Source organism: Dreissena polymorpha, chromosome 15 (genome assembly GCF_020536995.1).
Source record: "Dreissena polymorpha isolate Duluth1 chromosome 15, UMN_Dpol_1.0, whole genome shotgun sequence".
NCBI classification, from domain to species: Eukaryota; Metazoa; Mollusca; class Bivalvia; order Myida; family Dreissenidae; genus Dreissena; species Dreissena polymorpha.
The window spans coordinates 64,767,322-64,791,730 of NC_068369.1; the positions used below are offsets into that span (position 1 = coordinate 64,767,322).

The 24,409-nt window shown below is 34.1% G+C and overlaps 1 long non-coding RNA gene across 1 annotated transcript; it reads right to left on the reverse strand.

The window, feature by feature from the left end:
- Positions 1 to 930: 930 nt before the first annotated feature.
- Positions 931 to 24,095, reverse strand: LOC127859376 (uncharacterized). The gene is made up of 3 exons (XR_008039342.1): positions 24,042 to 24,095; positions 1,339 to 1,432; positions 931 to 1,111 (listed from the first exon to the last, which is right to left on the reverse strand). It is a non-coding gene; the product is annotated as an uncharacterized LOC127859376 (long non-coding RNA).
- Positions 24,096 to 24,409: the final 314 nt, after the last annotated feature.

Genomic DNA, 24,409 nt, shown 5'->3' on the forward strand with positions numbered 1-24,409 from the left:
GTATCGATTCTCTCCCTTTGCGAATCTACTCATATAGTGATGACGTAGTGTGTAATTTGCATTGACGACGCAGCAAAAATCTTCGGATACCGTATATGCACGTACGTCATTCAAGAAATGCAACCAATGAAAAAATGTTTTACATGATTGGAGTATTCATAAATAACTCGGTAAATTGCCACTTTTGCCTTGAAACTTTTCTGGAAATAGCTTTTGGAAATCCAAATTTCGCCATAATTTTATTACCGGACACGAGGTCCGGCAATATTAGAATAATTTCCGGATTTTCCAAATTATTATCGGAAAAATCCGAGGACCGACGGTATTTCGGAAAGACTGTCGCCAATACTGTGCATCACACTGACTTCCAGACCTGCACAATCAGATTCAACGTTTGTGATCAACCCATGATACGGCACATTGTCGTACTGTACAATACAATATTGATGAAGAAGACTGTCATCAACTTAAAGCAGTAAATTTAACAAATACATGTACTAAAATGTGGATTTAGCATAAAGATGTTGTGCAAATCACTTTGCGTGATTCTCGCGCTAAATCACTGTTATTTATAATTGGAACTGTAATTATAATTATACGAAATTGATATAAGCATACAGCTTCATTTGCTCATTTAGTGACACAAATTGCGTATTAAGGCAGAGTTCATACAGATTTTCTTGAATGAAATTCAAGCACTTTTTAAGCACTTTTCAAGGGGGAAAAATCCAAATTCAAGCACTTTTTTAGTCCGACATACTGAAAAATGTATACTATGTTAGTGTCCAGTACTGACAACATTTTTCGCTAAATTGGTCCCTTCTTGCTTAACATTTTTTGTGACTTACAACAGTCTGCACTACCCTTATACCGTAACAACTGTTTTAATCAAAAGTAAGATGTTTCATTATGATATAGTACCGTAATTGACCAAAGGCATTACACATATCAAAACAAAACACGTTATTTGTATTGAATATGTATTCTAAATGTTCACTCTTCTGGTGGCTTTACAGAGCGGATTCCCCCATACTAGACATCTCTATATCTGTTCTGCATACTTAGAATTGGCGTTGTCAATAACCTCAGGGTATTTCAAAAGCAACCCTTCCTGAAAAATGCACTTATCCACTGGCATATTTCAGCACCGTAATAGCATAATGCATACAAAAAAAGTAGACCAATTGGCAACAGATAAGTAGTAGTTACCTCCCTTACATTATAAAACCCGTACAGATCCAGTACCTTCTAGTATAAAGAGATCGGAACAGTCATAAATCTTGAAAATAAACTACGACTTCGGACTCATGGAAAAGACATGAAAATATGTATTTTTACCCTTAGTACAGGCACCGTGTACTTAAACAAACGCCACTCGCTGCGGTGTTCATAAGGTCGGACCTCAAAGACCTCGTGAAGAGGCCGGTAGGACCTGTAAATAAACTCTGATTAAAAAAAAAATGCGGTGTTCATCTCACTGTGTTCGCTTACCAATATGAACCCCGCGATGAGTGTTCAGATCAAATGTCGCGGGGCCGTTTGCCATAAGGCGAACACCGCGAATCACCGCAGACCCATAATATATACCGCCGTGTTCATTGTGTTGACTGTTCGCTTAAGGTTCATGTAGAGGCTTCATTTTGAAAAATATGGGACCCCAAGCATTGAACTCAAATTTGACTAAAGGAAGAGTGCCACATTGAAAATGTATACATATATGCTTTAAAGGATGTTTTTCCTTCAAACTGCTACCAATTTTGTACATCAACGTATCATACCATCCACAAAATCAATCAAAATACAAAGCGATTTTAACACTAAAATATACATTATTTTCAAAAATCTGAATCATGTTTATTTCACGTATTTCGGCGGAAAATTATATAACTAGTGAATAATATCGACATTGACGAGGGCAAGTTACGCTTAAATAGTAAAAAAAGTTTACATATCTAGAAATATCAAAACTCGAACACATGTCATTTCATCACCATGGGGGCAGCCATTTGTAAATTCATAACATAGAAAGAAACATGCTAAAAACTAACTCATCGCCTAATTGACATTCCAAACGGTTGACGATGACAAATGCATTGGATTGTAATCTTTCCGTTGATGTTTGCAAACTGCACGATCAGACCTCATAAACACTCAAAAGAATAACTATGTAAGAAGCATTTCACCAATGTTTACAATTGTTGTCGAATCACCATACTTATATTATTGCGCATAAAATAGTACGCTTACAGACTGACAGAAAGATCGATACGTAACTCCGTTAAATTCATCACGGTATACTATTCTATTGATAATATATAATAACACATCGCTTTAACAATCTAAAAGGAGAAATAATTGTTTTAAACAAAGTTTTTCATAACGAAAGTGAAAACAACGGAGTTAGATGGATATTCTGTGAGATGCACTTCGGCTCCAGAAAAAACAATACAAATAAACTAAAAAAGACGTGTGGGGGACAATTTTCAGCTGGAAAATATTTGAAATAGGGTAAGTGATGATATCTCTACGTGGTCATTTCTGTTATTGAGTGCGATCTCTTGCTGATTAATGTTAATAGTTGTTTTACTATTTGCGAACCAACTGTCAAAATATGTTTGTGTTTTCTCAGGTATGTGTATACACATACCCGGTTTTCTCACTACTGCACGTGGTTTCGACCGATTTGTTTTGCACGTTTTTCTACGGAGCACAGCGAGGGCCACGCTTTCAAAATGGGTAGAAGTAATCGAAATATAAAATCAATCGGTTTGCCAATTTCTTTATAATTCTTTACAATTTTATATGTCGTCTGCAATCTATTTCAATTTTAGATGATTTAAATTTGCAATTTGGTTGAGAGGTAAATAACAAAATTGTTAAGCCTTTGAAAAAGAATTGTGACTCTTACTATCCACCATACCTGGATTTTTAAAAAGTAGTTACGTTTTAGTTATTTTTAGAACTTTGTTTAGGAAATTTATCCAAAATAGGCAGTTGAATAAAAACTCATTTGTTGTTTTATGACAATAATTTTCTGTGAAATGTTGCTAACTTGACCTTGTATATGTATATAGCTTTGTATTTATTCAACTTAAGGTAGTGCATATCCTTCCTAACTTTAGATTGAGATTTTGTAAATTAGTGTAAAAATGTATTGGTTTTAAACCAAAATATGAATAAAGCACACAAATATTGAATGTCAAAAATGTGTTTATGTTATTCTATCCGTCTTTAGCTTTAAAATGATATATAGTTTGACCATATTGTACCACATTGAATGAAGAAAAACCAAAGCGAATTTTTAATTAATTTTATCCCCCCCATGAACCTTAAAATAAAATAATTCAACATAAACGTATTGTATTGATCCCTTTCATTTCAAAGTAATAATGAATAATGTATTTCACACCCATGCCCATGACAGTGTTTTTTGTCTTATAAAACGCCGCGTATAAAAGAAAACAGTGTTCGCACCTAGCTGTAGGATACCGCACCTGGACGAGTTTTAATTGAGTGTTTGATTATTCAATTAACTGTTTGAAGCCAAGGAGAACTCATAACTGATTGTAGTAATCGTATTATCCCGAGTCTCCAGATTCCCCGATACATACGTTTCTACAGTCTCAATCGCATACATGCAACTTCTCCCATCTTTATCCATTACTCAATAATCCCATATATGCCCGACTTCCATTTTAAAAATCAAATGTGGGTGGGTAATATAGACGATTAGTCATAAACACAAACGTTTGCAATTTTCGAAAGTATCAAATGAATTTCCTCATATGATTCTATTTAAAGATTTGATGAAACAAGCGCCCAATCAGGACAGTTGTATTGCAAAATGTGTAAATCATCTGACACGGTTTGCACGCATCGTGTACAGCTATTTAGGCCACGACTTTTTTTTCTATTGGTTTACAAAAATTATTTTGAAAATGGTCCATCGGGCGGTCGAAAAAAAAAAAAAAAAAAAACATCGTTGGAAAAATAAGTTAATACTAATAACATCAGAACAAAGACATCATATCTTTTATAACCTTAACACAGAGACGAAAAATCTAATTATGCAATGAAACACATCTATATCTTCAAATGAAATGAGTCACCAAAAAGCACCTTTTGTAACATCAGGCAATTTTAAACACTCCATTAAATGACATGCGTTCTTCTCCCATTAAAACGAAAAACTGCGCTTCATTTCCGTAATTCGATGCGCACCATTACGCAATGCGATGCCCGTTGCATAAATCTTATATAAGATAAACTACTCATACACAAAGTTTGTGTTTGCTCTTATTGGACTTATGACATCGTCCATGAAAAAAAATCGAGGTATATCGATCCCCGCGTCGTCGCGGTAATGTTTGTTAAAGTTGTTGTTGTCGTGAAAACTCGTTGATTTACAACGCAACACGTCTTTTTTAAACTGACGCGAATTAATACAATCATATTTGTCAACTTGGCTTTTGCTTTATTTTGATAATTTAATCCAAAGTTTAATGTTAGCAAGTGTTTTTACTGGAATTGTAAACAAGGAGCCAGTTAAAGTCTTCTGAAAATGTGCAGTCTGTGTGAATTGACAGTTTGACGTCATCAAAGGAAAGCCGCTTGCTGTCTGAAGCAATAAAGCGACAAATTTCGCGCCGACAAAATTGGCTTCCTTTGTCTAGCAATCAACATGCCGAACCAATCGTGCGTTTGTTTCTCAATTGCAATCCTCCAATTTAATAATAGCACGTGCATAGCTCCGCCTTCGAATCTTTTGCAGAGAACGGAGGCGGAGTTTAACGGTTAATTGAGCTAGTATTTTTAATACGCAAGTTGAGTTCCGATTTGCCGAAATTACTCGGCCCTAAGCATTAAAACGACAAATACATTTATCAATGATCAATCTGAACGCATCGGACAGTGGGCTACACCACACCGTCTCTCTGATGTACGTAGGCGGCCGTCATATTGGATTTGGAACTACTTTAGAAAACAATATGGCGGCCCATCGTAAAGAGGAACAAGAGTTCCGCGGTCGGAGATGACCGCATTGAAGCCGGATTTTTGATTTAAATGACAGGAAAGTACCTTTCGTGTTTTTGTCAATGCAATACTTAAATTACTGAAATATTGTTCAAAGGTCAAAATGAAATGTAAGTACTTTTCAAGGCATGAGCAAACCTTGTGTTATGTTTTGAATGCATGCATATACATGAACAACAATAACATTCAAGGTCACAGTGACCTTGACCATCAATGACCTTAAAATGACCAATTGTCATCTACTAGTGCTGGCCAACCTTCATGCCCAGTTTGAAGACTGTAAGTCCAAGCATAAGAAAGTTATACCATGAAATAAGAATTTTAACATTTTTACATTCAAGGTCACGGTGACCTTGACCTTAAAATGACCAGTGGTCATCTACTAGTTCTGGCCAACCTTCATATCAAGTTTGAAGACTCTAGGTCTAAGCATACCAAAGTATTAACAACTTTAACATATTTACATCCAAGGTCACAGTGACCTCGACCTTCAAATGAATGACCTTGAAATGACCAGTGGTCATCTAAGTGTGCTTGCAAACCTTTACGTCAAGTTTGAGATTCTAGGTCCAAGCATACCAAAGTTACAACAATTTTAACATTTTAACATTTAAGTTCACAGTGACCTTGACCTTCAAATGAATGACATTGAAATGAATGACCTTGAAATGACCAGTGGTCATCTAAGTGTGCTTGCAAACCTTTACGTCAAGTTTGAGATTCTAGGTCCAAGCATACCAAAGTTATAACAATTTTAACATTTTAACATTGAAGGTCACAGTGACCTTGACCTTCAAATGAATGACATTGAAATGAGCAGTGGTGATCTTCTAGTACTGGCCAACCTTTATGTCAAGTTTGAAGACTCTAGGTACAAGCATACCAAAGTTATAACATGGAATAAGAACTTTAACATTTTTACCTACCAAAGTTATAAGAACTTTAACATTTTTACATTCAAGGTCACAGTGACCTTGACCTTAGAATGAATGACCTTGAAATGACCAGTGGTCATCTAAGTGTGCTTGCAAACCTTCATGTCAAGTTTGAAGACTCTATGTCCAAGCATACCAAAGTTATAACAATTTTAACATTTTAACATTTAAGGTCACAGTGACCTTGACCTTCAAATGAATGACATTGAAATGACCAGTGGTCATCTTCTAGTACTGGCCAATCTTTATTTCAAGTTTGAAGACTCTAGGTACAAGCATACCAAAGTTATAACATGAAATAAGAACTTTAACATTTTTACATTCAAGGTCACAGTGACCTTGACCTTCAAATGAATGACCTTGAAATGTCCAGTGGTTACTTACTAGATCTGGCCAACCTTCATGTCAAGTTTCAAGACTCTAGGTCCAAGCATACCAAAGTTATAACAACTTTAACATTTTTACATTCAAGGTCACAGTGACCTTGACCTTCAAATGAATGACCTTGAAATGTCCAGTGGTTACTTACTAGTTCTGGCCAACCTTCATGTCAAGTTTCAAGACTCTAGGTCCAAGCATACCAAAGTTATAACAACTTTAACATTTTTATATTGAAGGTCACAGTGACCTTCACCTTCAAATGAATGACCTTGAAATGACCAGTGGTCATCTGTTAATCCTGGCCAACCTTCATGTCAAGTTTGAAGACTCTAGGTCCAAGCATACCAAAGTTATACCATGAAATAAGAACTTTAACATTTTTACATTCAAGGTCACAGTGACCTTGACCTTCAAATGAATGACCTTGAAATGACCAGTGGTTACTAACTAGTTATGGCCAACCTTCATGTCAAGTTTCAAGACTCTAGGTCCAAGCATACCAAAGTTATAAGAACTTTAACATTTTTTATATTGAAGGTCACAGTGACCTTGACCTTCAAATGAATGACCTTGAAATGACCAGTGGTCATCTGTTAATCCTGGCCAACCTTCATGTCAAGTTTGAAGACTCTAGGTCCAAGCATACCAAAGTTATACCATGAAATAAGAACTTTAACATTTTCGAGCACGCCGCCACCCCGCCCGCCCGCCCGCCCCCCCCCGCCCGCCCGACAACATCAATCTATAAGCCGAGATTTTTTCGAAAAAAATCCGGCTAAAAATTGAAATGTGTGTTTTAGCTCGTCTTTTTCAAGATAACATTCTTTAAGTAATAATTTAATGTAGATCTGTGAATTCCCACAACGTACTTAAAAACTTGTTAAAATTTAAAGATGCCATTACTGATATACTGATAGGAGTACTTATAATATTGACATCGAGTAAATTTAAAAATTAAATCGACTGTTTTTTGTTATATTTTGTGAGCTACGAGGATTGCTTACATAAATTTGATAAAGTATGAAACACATCACTCATTGTATGAGCATGGATGGCCGATTGATCCAAACGGTAGACTTTTACTCCATGGGGTCAATGGTTGGAGCCCATTTGAGGTTATACTTTTATATTTTTATTCAATTTTATTCTTTTTTTATTGCAGCTTTTTAGATTCAATGTTTGCATTTATCAATATAGCATAGAGTCTATAATGAAAAAAATAATTTGGGGAGTTCTTATGGTATAGTTAGATTTTGTGACATTACAAGGATTGCTTATATAAAGTATAAAATAAACCCTTGACTATATGGAGCACTGATGGCCCATTTGTTTAAGCTTTTACTCTAAGGGTCAGTGGATCGAGCCCAGTTAACGAAGATTTCCTTTCTCTTTTTTTTCCTTTTTTATTGAGGTATTTTGCTAAAATATTTACTTATCAATTTAAAGTATTTAATAACAAACTTCAATACATGTCTAATTTTTGAAAATTTCCCTTTGAAATTGCTAGTTTTCCTCTTACATGCCCTTGTATTTTAAGATAGAATACTTTCCTCTCCAGAGGAAAGAGGTATGGGTTTGAATCCCATCGGGGGCTTCAGAGGATGATTCATTTTGAGACAAATGTTAATATTTGCTTTAGTGTATCCCAAAATTAACCTAATATTAAATATAAATATATATTAACTATATAACTGTGAAAGATAATTCAAAATAATGTTTGTTTCTATATACATTGTGATCCATGGACATGAACATTCAACTATGCAAGAAACATGTATGATTTGAGGGAAGAATACGACAGCAAACTTAGAATGGACATTCATTTTAGATTGTTAAGTAACTAAAACTATAAATGTTGTAAAGCTTGTGTATGACGTCCTTGCTTCTGGACAGCAGAACAGTTTAGGCATAAATGATTACTCTTTTTCTTTAGAATCAACATTGATGCATTATTACTTAAGCAAAGTTGAACTTTTTAAAAACTCGAATGCCCATTTTGACATATTCTTATAAACAAGAGGGCCACGATGGCCCTGTATCGCTCCACTGCTGAAAAAAGGCTGAAATAAATATTCCCTATTTAAGCACATGTACACTTTTGTGACACCCTGGGCTGGGTCAAATTTAACCCCAGGCGCATAATTTGAGCAAACTTTGTAGAGGACTACTATACCTCACTAAATACAAAATGTGGTAGCCCTAGGTCCTAGAGTTAAGGATAAGAATATGTTAACAGTTTTCACAAAATAAGCAAGATATAAGCGTATATAATGTTCAATTTTGTGACCACGGGTCAGGGTCAAATTTGACCCAAAGGGCATAATTTGAACAAACTTGGTAGAGGACTATAAGATGTTACTGCATACCAAATGTGTTAGCCGTAGTCCGAATGGTTTTCGACAAGAAGATTTTTAAAGATTTCACAAAATAGGCGCTTTTTAAGCATTTATTCTATTTTGTGACCCCCGGGGCAGGGTCAAAGTTGACCCCAGAGGTATTATTTGAAAAAAAAATGATAGAGGTACTGGTATATTAGATGCCAGTACATACCAAATTTGGTAGCCCTAGGCCCAATGGTTATGAACAAAAAGATTTTTAAAGTTTTCACAATGTTCAGTTTTGTGACCCCCTGGGCAGGGTCAAATTTGACCCAAGGGGCATAATTTGAACAAACTTGGTAGAAAATTATAAGATGTCACTACATACCAAATTTGGTAGCCCTATGCCTTATAGTTAAGGACAAGAAGATATTTTAAAGTTTTAACAAAAAAGGCACTATATTAGCATATAACCGATTTTGTGGCCCCCAGGGCAGGGTCAAATTTGACCCCTGGGGCATAATTTGAAAAAACTAAGTAGAGGAATATACAATGTCACTACATACCAAATTGTGTAGCCGCCTTATGGTTATGGACAAGAATTTTCTTTTAAGTTTTCACAAAAAAGGCATTATATAAGCATATGTTCAATTTTGTGACCCCTCGGGCATGGTAAAATTTGTCCCCAGGGATAAAATTCGCACAAATTAGGTAGAGGACTATTAGATGTCACTACATACCAAATTTGATAGCCCTAGGCCGGATGGTTATGGACAAGAATATATTTGAAGTTTTCACAAAATAAGCACTTTATAAGCATTCAATTTTGTGACCCCCGGGGCAGTTTCAAATTTTACCCCAGGGGCATTATTTGAACAAACTAAGAAGAGAACTAATACATGTCACTACATTCCAAATTTGGTAGCCCTATGCCATACAGTTATGGACAAGAAGTTTTTAAAGTTTTCACAAAATAGGCCTTATATAAGCATATTTTCAATGTTCTGACCCTCGGGGCAGGGTCAAACTTTACCCCAGGGGCATAATTTGAACAAACTTGGTAGAGGACTATAAGATGCCACTACATACCAAATTTGGTAGCCCTAGGCCCAATGGTTATGGACGAGATTTGTAAAGTTTTCACATAATAGACCCTATATACGCATATGTTCAATTTTGTGACCCCGGGGCAGTGTCAAATTTGACCCCAGGGGCATAATATGAACACATTTGGTAGAGGACTATTAGATGTCTCTACATATCAAATTTGATAGCCCTAGGCCCAATGGTTATCGATTAGGAGGATTAAAAGTTTTCACAAAATAGGCCTTAAATAAGCAATTTTCAATTTTGTGACCCCCGGGGCAGGGTTAAATTTGACCCCAGGGGCATAATTTGAACAAATTTCGTAGAGGACTATTAGATGTCTCAACATACCAACTTTGATAGCCCTAGGCCTAATGGTTATGGACGAGAAGATTTTGAAAGTTTTCACAAAATAGGCCTTAAATAAGCAATTTTCAATTTTGTAACCCCCGGGGCAGGAAAAAAATTGACCCAGAGGCATAATTTGAACAAATTTGGCCAGTGGAGCTAAAAGCTGATTCTTTGTTTAGCGTGCAAAGGGGATGGAGGAACATTTGTTGGTGCCTTTTTAAAAAGTTGTTTCATTGTCTGGAAAATTGAGTTTAAAAATGTATACACAATGCCTTATATGTGGCAAATTCCAACCATGTCTGTGGTTTTTCATGTAAAAACAAGAGATATGTTCGTCAGAAACATAATGCCCCCTATTGTGCCGCTTTGAAGTCGTATTTTTGACCTTTAAGGATAACCTTGACCTTTCAGTACTCAAAATGTGCAGCTCCATGAGATACACATGTATGCCAAGTTGCTATATTCAATATTGCAAAAGTTATAGGAAACGTTTAAGTTTTCGGACAGACAGTTAGCACATATAAGTTGGTTTTACAAATTCACTGAGTGTAAACATTGGGCACTTATATAGCTCAAAGTGACCGGGAAACAAATTCTTGTGTTCTGATTTACATACATGTATTTACACTTGCAAAATTCAAAGTTAAGAATGGTAATTGTTCTCTAATTGCCAAAACTGCATTAATCTTAACATTGTAAACTGGTTGTTTTGTCTTTATTACTACTTTTGTACATTCTTTTGTATTGCCCTCTTTATATTAACTTTCAACATATATATTATATCCAGTAATTGTATATATCATATGTTTTGTGATGTAAATGTGTAGGGTTCTTGTTACTTGTCACACCCATTTCCATTTCATAATGCCTTAACACTGATATAGGATATTAGTGTTTTTTGATTATTGTATTTATGTAAACTTATTCTCTATGCTGATGAAAGTGTCATCCTTTATTTTCTCAAAGATCCTAGTATCATCAGTAGTGTTTTTTGTAAAGAACTTGAAAATTGTATAACATGGTTAGTGGATAACAAACTGTCTTTACACCTTGGAAAAACTGAATGTATAGTGTTTGGTTCCAAAAGGAAATCTAAACTTCATTATTTTAATGTATAATGTAATGATCACACTATTGTTTTTCAATCATCTGTTGAACACCTTGGTTCAATATTCGACACTGATCTTTCTGCTACATCAATTGTTAATAATATTATTAAAAAGGTGAACTCAAGAATAAGATTCTTCAGGGGCGTAGCTAGCATTTTTTGAGCTGTAGGCCCGAATATGTTACATAAAAACAGGGTGTGTGTGGGGGGTCCTCCCCCGGAAATAGTTTAAATCCCATAACGCCTGTGGTGAGATTTAAAGCATATCTAGACAAATAATAAGGTAAGAAAATATAAGACTTTGGCCTGTTTTTCTTTGATATTTTACTTTTTTATCTCAATGTCAGAGAACTAAATTTTACTGTATTATCTTTAGACCTAAGAACTAAATTTTAAAACAATATGGAACAGAGAAACATTTAAAATTGTAACACTCATTCACAAGTCAAACCATGGGAATTCTTTTCAATAGTACTGTCTGCATGTCTAAATAGAAAGAAGTAGAGTTGATAATTGGAAGATATGTCCTTTGAACAAGACCAGAATCGATTGCCTGAGGATCATGTCAATATGAAATGCAGATTTCTTACACCTCACCACCTTCAGGGTCAACATTTTAATGCATTTTTCGAAGTTGAAGCAATTTTAATTTTTTTATGTTTAAAAAAAAATGTAGGCCCGGGCCTGCTGTGCCTAATAGCAGCTACAACCCTGTTCTTGTATAGACAAAACCACTGTTCAAATATGGAATTAAGAAAATTGTTATGTAACTCATTGGTTCAATGCCATTTTGACTATGCTAGCTCTTCATAGTGCAATGGTATAGGTAAACAGTTAAAAAATAGATTACAAGTTGTACAGAATAAAGTTGTTAAATTTATTTATGGATATGACTCTAGAACATCTTTGAAAGTAAAAGATTTTAGTAGTATTGGTTGGTTAAATGTTCAAAACAGAGTTAAGCAAATAACACTCAACCATGTTTATAAAATTGTTAACAAGAAATGTCCTTCTAACATGACCTGTTTTGTATAATAATATTAGTTTAGTGTCTGATATACATAGTGATAACAGTAGACATAGTAAAAATAACTTTTATTTACCTCAATGTCCTCAAGTGAATGGTTTTACCAGCACTACTTTTAATTATAAACGATCAAAGACTGGAACTGTTTACCTGCTGATGTAAAAATAATTATAAAGAATAAATATGAATTTGAAAACAGAGTGAAAACTTCTCTCACAGACAATGTGAAATTGAAAGAAGATGCTGATTTTATTTGTTACTAGTAGTCTTATTGTTTAAATTAATGTTTTATGCTATTGGTTTGTTATATATATATATAACTAACTAACTAATGCTCTCTAATAATACATGCTAATTACTATTTGATCTCAAGACTATAGTCTCAAGTTTAAATTAATGATATTTTTATGCGTATTAATGCCACCATTTTTGTACATTTTCCACCCATCTATAGGGCCCCATTGGAAATAAGTTGCAAACCTTTCGTGGGACATCCTGTGGTATATATATCATGTCTTGATTTCAACATCTTGTAACTACTTGTTATTTCAGATCTCTGCCAAATACACTTACTATTTACTTGTAACTGAATTTAAATGATTAACTTTGACTGTGATATTCAAAATGTGATATATCAATGCATTGTGATCCAAAACCTGTGATAATTGTTTTCCAATTGTTAAATGTTGTAAATTGACTGTATTGTATGATATGTACTTGTATGACATATATATATACATATGCATGAATAAATCAATATTTAGAAAAGTGTGCCTGACATTGTTTCCAGACATATTACAGTTAAATTACTTCATGTCAATAATGACAGTCAGGGATGGAAAATATCTTTTTACAAGTGTTGCCTGCACTGTCAACCATATTTAGTGTTTTTGTTTCTCATCTAAAGAGTACTGACCCAAAACCATGGGCATGCCTGTGATATGTATCTTAAAGTTTCTTAAAAGATAAATAATATAAATTTTAACACACCACTGCTCAGTTTTAACATTTCCAAAACAGTATGTCTTATTTTGAGAGGCCATTCTGAATTGAGTTCATTTCCAAGGGCAAAGTGATGCCTTAATTTAATGATATCACCAAACTGAACATTGTAACAGGCTGTCCCTAATTTAAATGGCACTGGATTGTTTAAGGCTTTGAAAAGCGAGTTGCCTGGCCGGGATTATAACAACATCTGGAATTAAAATGCCTAGGATAAAATATAAACAATATCTGCCAGAAGTACTGTATGGTTGCCATCATCAAATGTACAGAAAGAATGGTTTTTCAAATTCAATCAAGCCCCACTCATTCCATTCCATGAAACCTTTCAGGTGTCTCAATACTGGTTATAGCCCAACTGAGGGCTGTATGGCTATGGTCCATATACAGTTTGTGACTGCCTGGCTGGTCACTATAATGCCATTGGGACCAACGTGGAGTTTACTATTTCTTTTATTACATCCAAGAGTTTTCTCTGTACCACTGTACAGCGTTGTACGATTGTTTATGGTATAGAACATAAACATATTGATTAAATCTCAAAGTTTGTCGCCTGGAGCTGAACATCAATAATGTTGCAATGAATATAATTTAAGAAATACTGATTCTTTTAAGTTTGAATAATGTTGATGTTTTCACTTGAATAAACAACTAATTTGCTTTCTTAGCATTTTATTAAAATTTGAATATTTTGCATGCAATAATATCTAATTTTAAACAATATCGTTAATAAATATTCTATTATATTACTCCTTAAAGATATTGGTCATTATATATCTATATTATCGGTTGATTTAGTGCAAATTTGTTTGTGTGTAACCCGAACTATATTTTCGCACTCTGGATCAGCAGACGATTTATTTCATTACGGAGGAATCCGAGATAGCCGATGTTCACGATTGATATTTTCGCAATCGGGACTCCTCGGACAATTCCGCCATATCGGCGATCGTCTCTCGGGTGTATTTGGTGGAAGGATATGTCTAACGCCTCTAGGCGGAAGATGTTACACCGAAAATATAGTTCGGGTTACACACCATTAAATGTGCACTAAATTAACTGATAATATAGATATAGAAGGACCAATATCTCTGAGGAGTAATATAATAGAATATTTGTTTCTGTTATTGTTAAACATTAGTTGTCATTACATACAAAATATTCAAATGTTAATTAAATGTTTAGAAAGCCAATTAGTTGTTTCTTGAGGGTAAACAACACCATTATTCAAACTTAAAGAACCAGTATTTCTTAAATTGCATTAATTATCGGTACAACATTGCGGATGTTCTGCAGGGCGACAAACTTTGAGATTTTATCCATATGTTTAGGTTCTATACCATAAACAATCGTACAACACTGTACAGTGGTACAGGGAAAACTCTTCGGTGTAATATAAGAAATAGTAAAATCCACTTAGATCCCCCCCAAAAAAACAACATAATTATAGTGACAAGCCAAGCTGTCACAAACTGTATACAGACAAAAGCCATATGGCTCTCAGTGGGGTTTACTATTACCAGTATTGAGACACCTAAAGGGTTTCGCAGGATGGAATAAGTGGAGAGCTTGATTGAATTTGAAAAACAATTCTTTCTGTGCATTTGATGATGGCAACCATACAGTACTTCCGGCAGATATTTTTTATATTTTAGCCTAGGCAACTTAATTTCAGATGCTGTTATTCTGGCCAGGCCGATACTCTTTAGCTGGGCAACCAAAACACTTAATATGGTCAACTGTGCAGGCAACAATTGTAACTAGAAGTGGCGCGGCAGAGGCCGACGCGTATCCCCATGCCGCATGTTTGACCCAGTAAGCATTTTAATGAACCTTGTGGTGAATATAATGGATCAGCCTTGTTTTAGCCTTAAGTGTAAATTGGTTATTCCAATACTGTGGAGACACCAATAACACCGATAAACAAATTAAGAATACAGTTTTTTATGCCCCCGGTAGGGTGGCATATAGTTTTTGAACTGTCCGTCAGTCTGTCTGTCTGTCCTTCCGTCTGAAAACTTTAACATTGCCCTAACTTTGCAATATTGAAGATAGCAACTTGATATTTGGCATGCATGTGTATCTCAAGTAGCTGCACATTTTGAGTGGTGAAAGGTCAAGGTAATCCTTAAAGGTCAAATATATGGCTTTAAAGCGGCGCAATAGGGGGTATTGTGTTTCTGACAAACACATCTCTTGTTTTTAATTGAAAAACCAAAGACATTGTTGGAATTTGACTTATTTAAGGCATCGTGTAAACATTTTAAAACTCAATTTTCCACAATATGAAACAACTTTTTTAAAAGGCACCATTAAAAGCTCCTCCATCCCCTTATAATGCACGCTAAACCAAGAATCAGTTTTTTATAAGATTATCCTTCAAGATGGGCAAAAGTCCGGGGCAATACTGTCAAAATGCCCTTTAACAACTCTTGTGACATGCACCTGTAGTCTTTTTTCTCTGTATTTTTTTTTTACAGCGAAACACATAATGGCATCATCATAGATGTATAGCTCAGAATTCATTTTATACTATATAAATATGTTATGTGGTCTTATTTATACAAAATAACCTGGATATTTATGAAAAAACACCATCTCCCTGTAAAGAGAGATGGCATTTGTTCACCATAAACATTTATATATTCAGTAAATTATAAGCAACAAACATGAAAAATTCAGTCCCCCAGTCATTGAGTTTTTAAAGAGTTCAACTTTGCTTAAGTAATAATGCATCAATGTTGATTCTAACAAAAAAAGGGTAGTCATTTATGCCTAAACAGTTCTGCTTTCCAGATGCAAGCACGTCAAACACAAACTTTAAACCATTTATAGTCTTAATTATTAAACAAGAGGGCCATGATGGCCCTGTATCGCTCCACTGCTGAAAAAAAGGCTGAAACAAGTATTCTCGGCATGTGCAAATACTTAAATATAGGCCCTATTTAAGCACATGTACACTTTTGTGACCCCCTGGTCACATTTAACCCAAGGGGCATAATTTGAGTAAATTTTGTAGTGGACTACTATATCTCACTACATACAAAATGTGGTAGCCCTAGGTCCTAGAGTTAAGGACAAGAATATTTTAAAAGTTTTCACAAAATAAGCAAGATATAAGCGTATATAATGTTCAATTTTGTGACCCGGTGGTCAGGGTCATATTTGACCCAAAGGGCATTATTTGAACAAAGTTGGTAGAAGACTATAAGATGCTACTGCATACCAAATTTGGTAGCCATAGTCCAAATGGTTTTCGACAAGAAGATTTTTAAAGATACCACAAAATAGGTGCTTTATAAGCGTTAATTCAATTTTGCGACCCCTCGGGGAAGGGTCCAAGTTGACCCCAGAGGCATCATTTGAACAATTTTGGTAGAGGTTTATTTTAGATGTCACTACATACCAAATTTGGTAGCCCTAAGCCCAATGGTTATGGACAAGAATTTTTGAAGTTTTCACAAAATAGGCCTTATATAAGCATATGTTCAATTTTGTGACCCCCGGGGCAGAGTCAAATTTGACCCCAGGGGCATAATTTGAACAAATTTGGTAGAGGACTATTAGATGTCTCTACATACAAAATTAGATAGCCCTAGGCTCAATGGTTATGGACAATAAGATTTTGAAAGTTTTCACAAAATAGACCTTATATAAGCAAATTTTCAATTTTGTGACCCCTGGGGCAGGGTCAAATTTGACCCCAGGGGCATAATTTGAACAAATTTGAAAGAGGTTCACCCAGGAACATTCCTGAGAAATTTCATCAGAATTGGACCTGTAGTTTAGGAGATGTTTAAAGGAAAAGTTAACGCGCGGACGGACACACGCGCGACAAACACAGGACCATGACATAAGCCCCGCTTGTCTTTGACCTGTGGAGCCTACAAGATATTCGGCGTATATCCTGATTTTGTTATATAGTACGAAAAATAACAATTTTATTTGATTCTGTGGTAGAAACAAAGAAGAACCCTTTTCTTTTCAAAGTAAAAGTTTTATAATTATTATTATTTTTTTTTTTTTTTACATTTTTTGTTTAATTCAATATAGTACTTACAATGTATACATGTATATGATCATACAACAAAGTGATTGTACAAAGCAATAAAGTTCAGACATGTACTATACAAGATATTCTAATATATATACTTTTTTTGGTTTCCTTAAGATTTAGACAAAAACCAAAAAAACTGGGTAAATATGGTTTTTCTTTGGTTGTTTGTGATAGGTGTTGTTTTTTTTTTAAAGAGAAAAGAAAAGAACAACAGAAGAACAGTTATGAAAAATGACGAGTTGTATAAAGTGGGAAGAAAGCATAATGGACTGTGTGTTTTGTTGTATATTCACAATGATCTTATAATGATTGAAAAAAATATACACAAATATTTTAGAAAGATAAACTAACATTAGAGTAAAATGTATATAAGTGGACAAACATTATGAGAATTTTATCCGATTCCATTTTTGTTCAAAGATTTGTAATGTGTCATTACTGAGGGCTATTTCTTTCTCAATCTGGATTTTTAGTGGACAAAAACAATTAAAATTTGGAACTTGTTTTTTGTACTTCATGTTAAAGATAAAAGATGTTTAAAGGAAAAGTTAACGCGCAGACGGACGCACGCACACACAGCAAACACAGGACCATGACATAAGCCCTGCTGGTCCTTGGCAAGTGGAGCTAAAAAGATATTCGGCGTATATTCTGATTTTGTAATATAGTACGAAAAATAACGTTTTTATTTGATTCTGTAGTAGAAACAAAGAAGAACCCTTTTCTTTTCAAAGTATAAGTTTTATAATTATGATAAATTGCCAGGACATAATTATGGGCCTTTGTTTTTGACATCTGATATCTTGTGAACCTAATAATGGTGCCCTTATACGAATGATACATAACATGAAGTAAAACAAAACAAAATTACTGCGTAAGTGTGTGTGAGATAGAGAAAATTATCAAAAAACATTGAAAATTTTATTTGCATATTAAATACAACACACTTTGACAACAAAAAGTATTGTTTGTATAATCAATATGAACACAATCTAAGTTGCTGCTAATATGGGATCCCCACCAGGATTTGAACCTGGATTTCCTTTCCATATAGAAAGGTGTGTTTGCTTACACTATAAGGATGTTCCAATTAACAGCAATAATATTGGTTACAATTATTTCTGTCAACTATATTAATTGTTTTATTAAGTCTTGACACAAAATGTGTAAATAAACTTTTTAAGCTTTTTAAAAACAATTTATTCTCCATCAATTTTTTAAGGCAACTGTCACATTGATAATGACATGTATCATAAGGGCTCGCCTTTAAAGCTACTCTCGATCAGAAACTCATGTTTTTCCACAAGCACTGAACCTGAAATCAGAAAAAGATTATTTAAAACCACTTTTTTTGTTATAGAAACAATTAAATGCCTTTTTTATTTCAATAGATAATTGATCCCCATAAACATCTGGACATATAACCCAACAACTTGTTGAAAATGTGTTTGCTTATTTACATCTGTGAGTACATGTGTTGGTACATGTGACAGTGAGGCGGTAAGAAACTGCAACAACTAAATCGAAACAAATATTCAAATAACTACAATGGTATGTTTCTTATGCTGGCAATTAAGTAGCAAATAATGAGAATATCTAAGTATGACATTTTGGGCTGCACTAACTATTAAGATCTATATAATGTTCAATGAACTTTATATACAAACAGGGCCGAGTTGCAACATTTTACAAGATAAAACGTTTGATTACTTGTACTGTAAGAAATAACACTTTTTAATTGATGTAACATGCATCAAAATAATCCCAAATAGTTTAAACAAAAAACACAGAAATATTAATTGACTAGATAGTAGATTGACATGAACAGACAGTAAAATAGAGTTTTGGAATGGTCATGTTCATCAGATCATGTACAAAATTGGGACAATCATAGCTCTACACAGTTTCCAACTAGTATTTTAAATGTAAAAGAAACAGATGAAGAGAAAAAGATGTACACAGAACATATGCTTGGAAAGTTCTGGGATTATTTCATCAAAATTTCTTCAAGAAAGTATCATGTACTGAAAAGTTTAGCTTAATAAAAAAAAACACTTAACAATATATATATAATATTCTAGATATTCACATACAAACATTGTTACTGAACTCAACAGAAAACAATTGAAAAGTTTCAATGACTTAACATATCGTTGTTGAAAAAAAGGGGCGCTTGCTGCACTGGTAACAACACAATTATATAACGCGATAATTTGCTCATAAAATGTCCATAATCAAGAATTAGGTAAACATTGTGGGCAGTCAATCGTTTGGCGTATGGGTGTTTGAACTAAATTGCATCCGATAAACAAAATGGCAGCAAAAGCTATTGATGTTATGTACATTGAAAACCCGCAGAACTAGATATAATAAGCGCTTGGTGAAATCTACAATTAGTTATGCTCACCATCTTGAAATAAAAAGTTCTTCAGCAAGCGTCGATTCTTTCTTGGGTCTGATGCGCAATACACAACTGATTGATTATTATGCCACTTGAAGTGATTAATAGTAATAACACATTTAATTAATATATCAGTGAACTAAATCTTGCATTAGACTAACACTAGTGTAAATTATTACTTTTTTTGACTTGATACATTGACATGTTTAACTATGCTGTTTACTATAGATAAGAGTTGGTCTCACTAAACACTGCAAAGACACACACAGTCTAGCAAAGGCTACAAAGACAAGTAAAGCCAGATAAAAACACAAATAAGTTAACCAGTGTATCCTTTATTTAATAAATTTAAGACTATAAGGGGAATATATTTAGGAGAAACAAAGATTTTAACATTAATAACTGTTTTTATTTGGTCTACAGTAGTTTTGATATAATTCCAGGCAAGGTATAACAAAGGCAATCCAAGAGTTACAGTGGGTTTATTGGACCTTGCAGCATGTGTTTGACTTTGTGTACCTTTGCTACACTTTGTGTGTGTGTTTTTGTAGTGTTTAGTGTGAGCGTTACGGCATGTAAACAATAGCTTCTTTTCATTTTAGAGACATGTGATTAATGCTATAATGCTTCTTAAACTAAGGAAAAACGTTTCGGTGTAATGTTTAGAGAATGTTTTTTATCATGTTTTTAATTTATTGTAATAAACATGTACATGTTCTTTAAAATATATTCATATTTCTGTTCAAATGATATGCATCCATTGTTTACGGTTTTTTGTATTATTAGCTAATGTACAATTCGGATGTAATCATTTGGGACCTACTGGCGGGAATTTTTATATGAATTTGACTGGTCATGATTAAAGGTAAACTAAGGTCAAAAGTGACGTTAAACAGCTTTGCTGAAAAAAAAGAAAGAAAGTCTTCCTTAACTGAGCTCAATCCACTGACCCTTGGAGTAAAAGTCAAGCGCTTAAACCAATGGGCCATCAGTGCTTCCATAGTCAGTGGTTGATTTTATACTTTATACATGTATAAGCATTCCTTGAAATATCACACAATCAAACAATAAAAAAAGAACTCTCCAAAATTATTTGTGTCATTAAATGCAATATTGATAAATGTAAACCTTCGATCTAAAAAGCTCCAATACAACACAAGAATAAAATAAAATAAAATAAAAAAGTAACCCTCAACTTGGCTAGAACCATTGAGTCCTGGAGTAAAAGTCTACCGCTTAGACCACTCGGCCTTCCATGCGTATACAATGAGTGATGTATTTTATACTTTATGTAAGCAATCCTTGTAGTGTCACAAATTATAACGAAAACAGTCAATTTAAAGGTGCCAGTTAAAAATCTAGAATAGAATTAAAATAAGGAAAAAAAGTAGCCCTCATCAGGGCTAGAACCAATGACCCCTAAAGTCCTGGATTTAAAGTCTACCATTTAGACTACTCAAACATCCGTGCTTATTGAATGAAGGATGTATTTTATACTATATATAAGCATTCTTTATAGCTTCACAAAATATAAGGACAACAACAGATTTCTCCAAAGTATTCAATCGTTTCGCGTTGCAACGCTGTATAATTTTCAGGCTTTTAAATCGTCTCAATATGCATATAATGGCTATTTTAGAGCATGGTTAATGTTCAGTATTACTGTTTCCTTGCAAATATCATAACTAAAACCAAAATATGCGAATCTGAAACATAGTTTTAAATTTTCTCAATTTACCAAAACATGAAAATTTTAAATTAACTTAATGTCATAGTCCAAATAATTAGACGTAATCTACCAATGTATATATGTATCGACCTCATATTTGTAGGATAGCTGAAATTATTCGCGTTCAGAATAAATCTGAGCCAAGAGTCTGCCAAAACAGAAATCATCAAAAGACTATTGCAGCAATTTATATTGACTACATGAAGTCATTATTGATTATTAATATCGTGAAAGTACATCTTCTCGAACCTCACCTTTTTTCGAACCCTTTGTTTACATTTTATTCGCATACGCGCATGCGTACTACGTCACCGTTTTTGTGTGTATATGTCATTTGTTTACGACGACTCATACGTAGCGGCAAATCGATGAAAATGCTTCAAAAACAGTAAGAATAAGTGTAATTATCATTAAACACGTAAAATTCATCGTATTTCTTTATGCTTTTTAAACATTGTCTAATTTTTGTTATCAACTTTGACATTTTACATATTTTGGCTGCTTCAATATGTCACGTGACCTTGGTCTAAACATGTGACTTATTTATTTTTAATGGTGTACACTGAAGGGTTCGAAAGCAGGTACTCGTTGTTTTAGCGGCATTGATAGTTTTACATGCTATGGATGTGCTGGAAACTTGCAAAAATATGTTATCAAAAGAGGATTTACATAGCAATTAAAGTTGCCAGCCATGAAGAAACAAGTTATTTATCAAATAGAGTACTTATTAATATGTCTCACTATTTTCAATATTATATTTGAGTCACATTGACATATCAAAAAATTAAGAGGTTCGAAAGATGGTTCGTCCATGATACTATAGGAGAACTCAATGGCAATAATGGAAACTTTCCATTTAAACAAGTGTAATTATGTTGTGGGAATTCACAGATTTACACTTAATATTATTTAAAGAATGTAATCTTGAAACAGACGAGCTACAAACAACACATTTTAATGTTTCTTCTTTACGTCAGGTTTGAAACCGTGGGGCCGCCATCTTGTTTTCAAAAGTAGTTCCAAATCCAATATGACGGCCGCCTTCGTACATCAGAGAGACGGTGTGGTGTAGCCCACTGTCCGATGCGTTCAGATTGATATTTTCGGTGTAATATCTTCCGCCTAGAGGCGTTAGACATATCCTTCCACCAAATACACCCGAGAGACGATCGCCGTTATGGCGGAATTGTCCGAGCAGTCCCGATTGATCAATGATTTTCCGTGATATACCGATTGGTTCCGATTTCCAAACTTTCTGTACAGTTCCTTTAAACTATGGCGGACGTGTTTACAAAATTCCTAAACACATATATCGTAAATAATGGCAGTGTTTTATTGGATTATTTATACTTATTATCAAATTGCAAGGTAATACTTTTTTATCTACTATAATATCGGGTATGTTTAATATAATAAACATGTTAAACAATATAGTTGCGTCACAGACTCGGAAATAAATTTTGATGCGGTCGACATTTTACTGACGCTGATTTTCCTATTGTCTGTAATTAAATAAATTTTGAGAAGTGCCCATAAAAGGACTGGTACATACTGTGTCACATTGAAAAATATCCCGATCTCTGTAATATATGTGAACCAATCGTTGATTGTACTTACTTGATTTTATTCGCAACCGTACTCAAACCGGATCGTTTTTTTTCTCGTTTCGCTCGTTTTTCAGTGCGGTCGGGAATAAAATATATAAAAAAAGACGATTTTCCGATTTTATTTTTTTTCCCATTTTCCAAATATTAGGGTCGGCGGTTTTGTAAACCAAGAAATATAAAAGTCGTGGCCTTAAGGTTACAACTTCTACATGAAATAAATGAATTTCTTTGTTCTGATAAAAAGCGCGCGAAAATTGGCGTGGGTCAGATAGGAGAGGCGATCAATATCATCGGATCGATATGACGTGAAATTATCTGAAAACTTGGAAATAATGAATCTGTTTTTAACATTTTTAATTGTTATTTCATTTTCAAGCACTTTTCCTTCCAAATTCAATCACATTTTTAAGCACTTTTCAAGGCAATGGTTGAAAATAAGCACTTTTAAGCACTCCAGATCGTTTTTAAGCACTTTTCAAGATTAACCTTGATTTTCAAGCACTTTTCAAGGTCTGTGCGAACCCTGCGCTAGGTATAAATGGGTTAAAGATCTATTTTGTCAAACTAAAAAGGCTATTTTAGCAGACATGCTTATAACAGTAATGGCACTAAATTGAGTGATGCAGTTAGTTGGATCCGCATGCCGTTTGATCAGTAGATCTAAATAAAACATCATTACATGTTATGATATTGACGATCATTTATATTCATTATTGCATTGTGAAGTCAGAACGGAATCGATATTTCCACTCCGTGACGAAAATACCCGTACCGCGACAGAAAATATCGTCACGGAATTGATCGTCACGGTATTGAAAATTTACACTTTGACTTCATGTTGCCTATGTCTATGACTACGAAAACTTTCCATTGGCGGTCATTTTCAAATTGAAAGAAAACCATATGAGACAAGTTTATACTTGAAAGCATGTCGATATAGAAAACGAATTGATTTCAGTGTGATATATGGAGCGGAAAAGTAGAAAAGGTACGGTTTAAATTTACCTGTTTTGTCGTTATCTTCAGCGGCTGACATCTCAAAGATGGCGGAAACACAACATGCGCGGGAAGTTACATGACGTCATCATTCATTGCGTCATTAAAACTATTTAGTCTTCGTACGCTGTAGTCAATTAATTGATCAATAAAAACGATTTATGTCACGGAATGAAAATCTTTGGACAATTTCTAATTGATAAAAATCATGGTTTATTGCAGTTATATATGTAATAAGTGTTGTTTAAGTCTTTACTAGAATTAGGTTTGTGTTGAAAACTTTAATTTGAATGAGATTGGACAGTACATTGCTGCTTTATATTATCTTGAAACCATTTACACCGGGGTTTGGGGCATTGGGTTTTTCTGGTACCCTA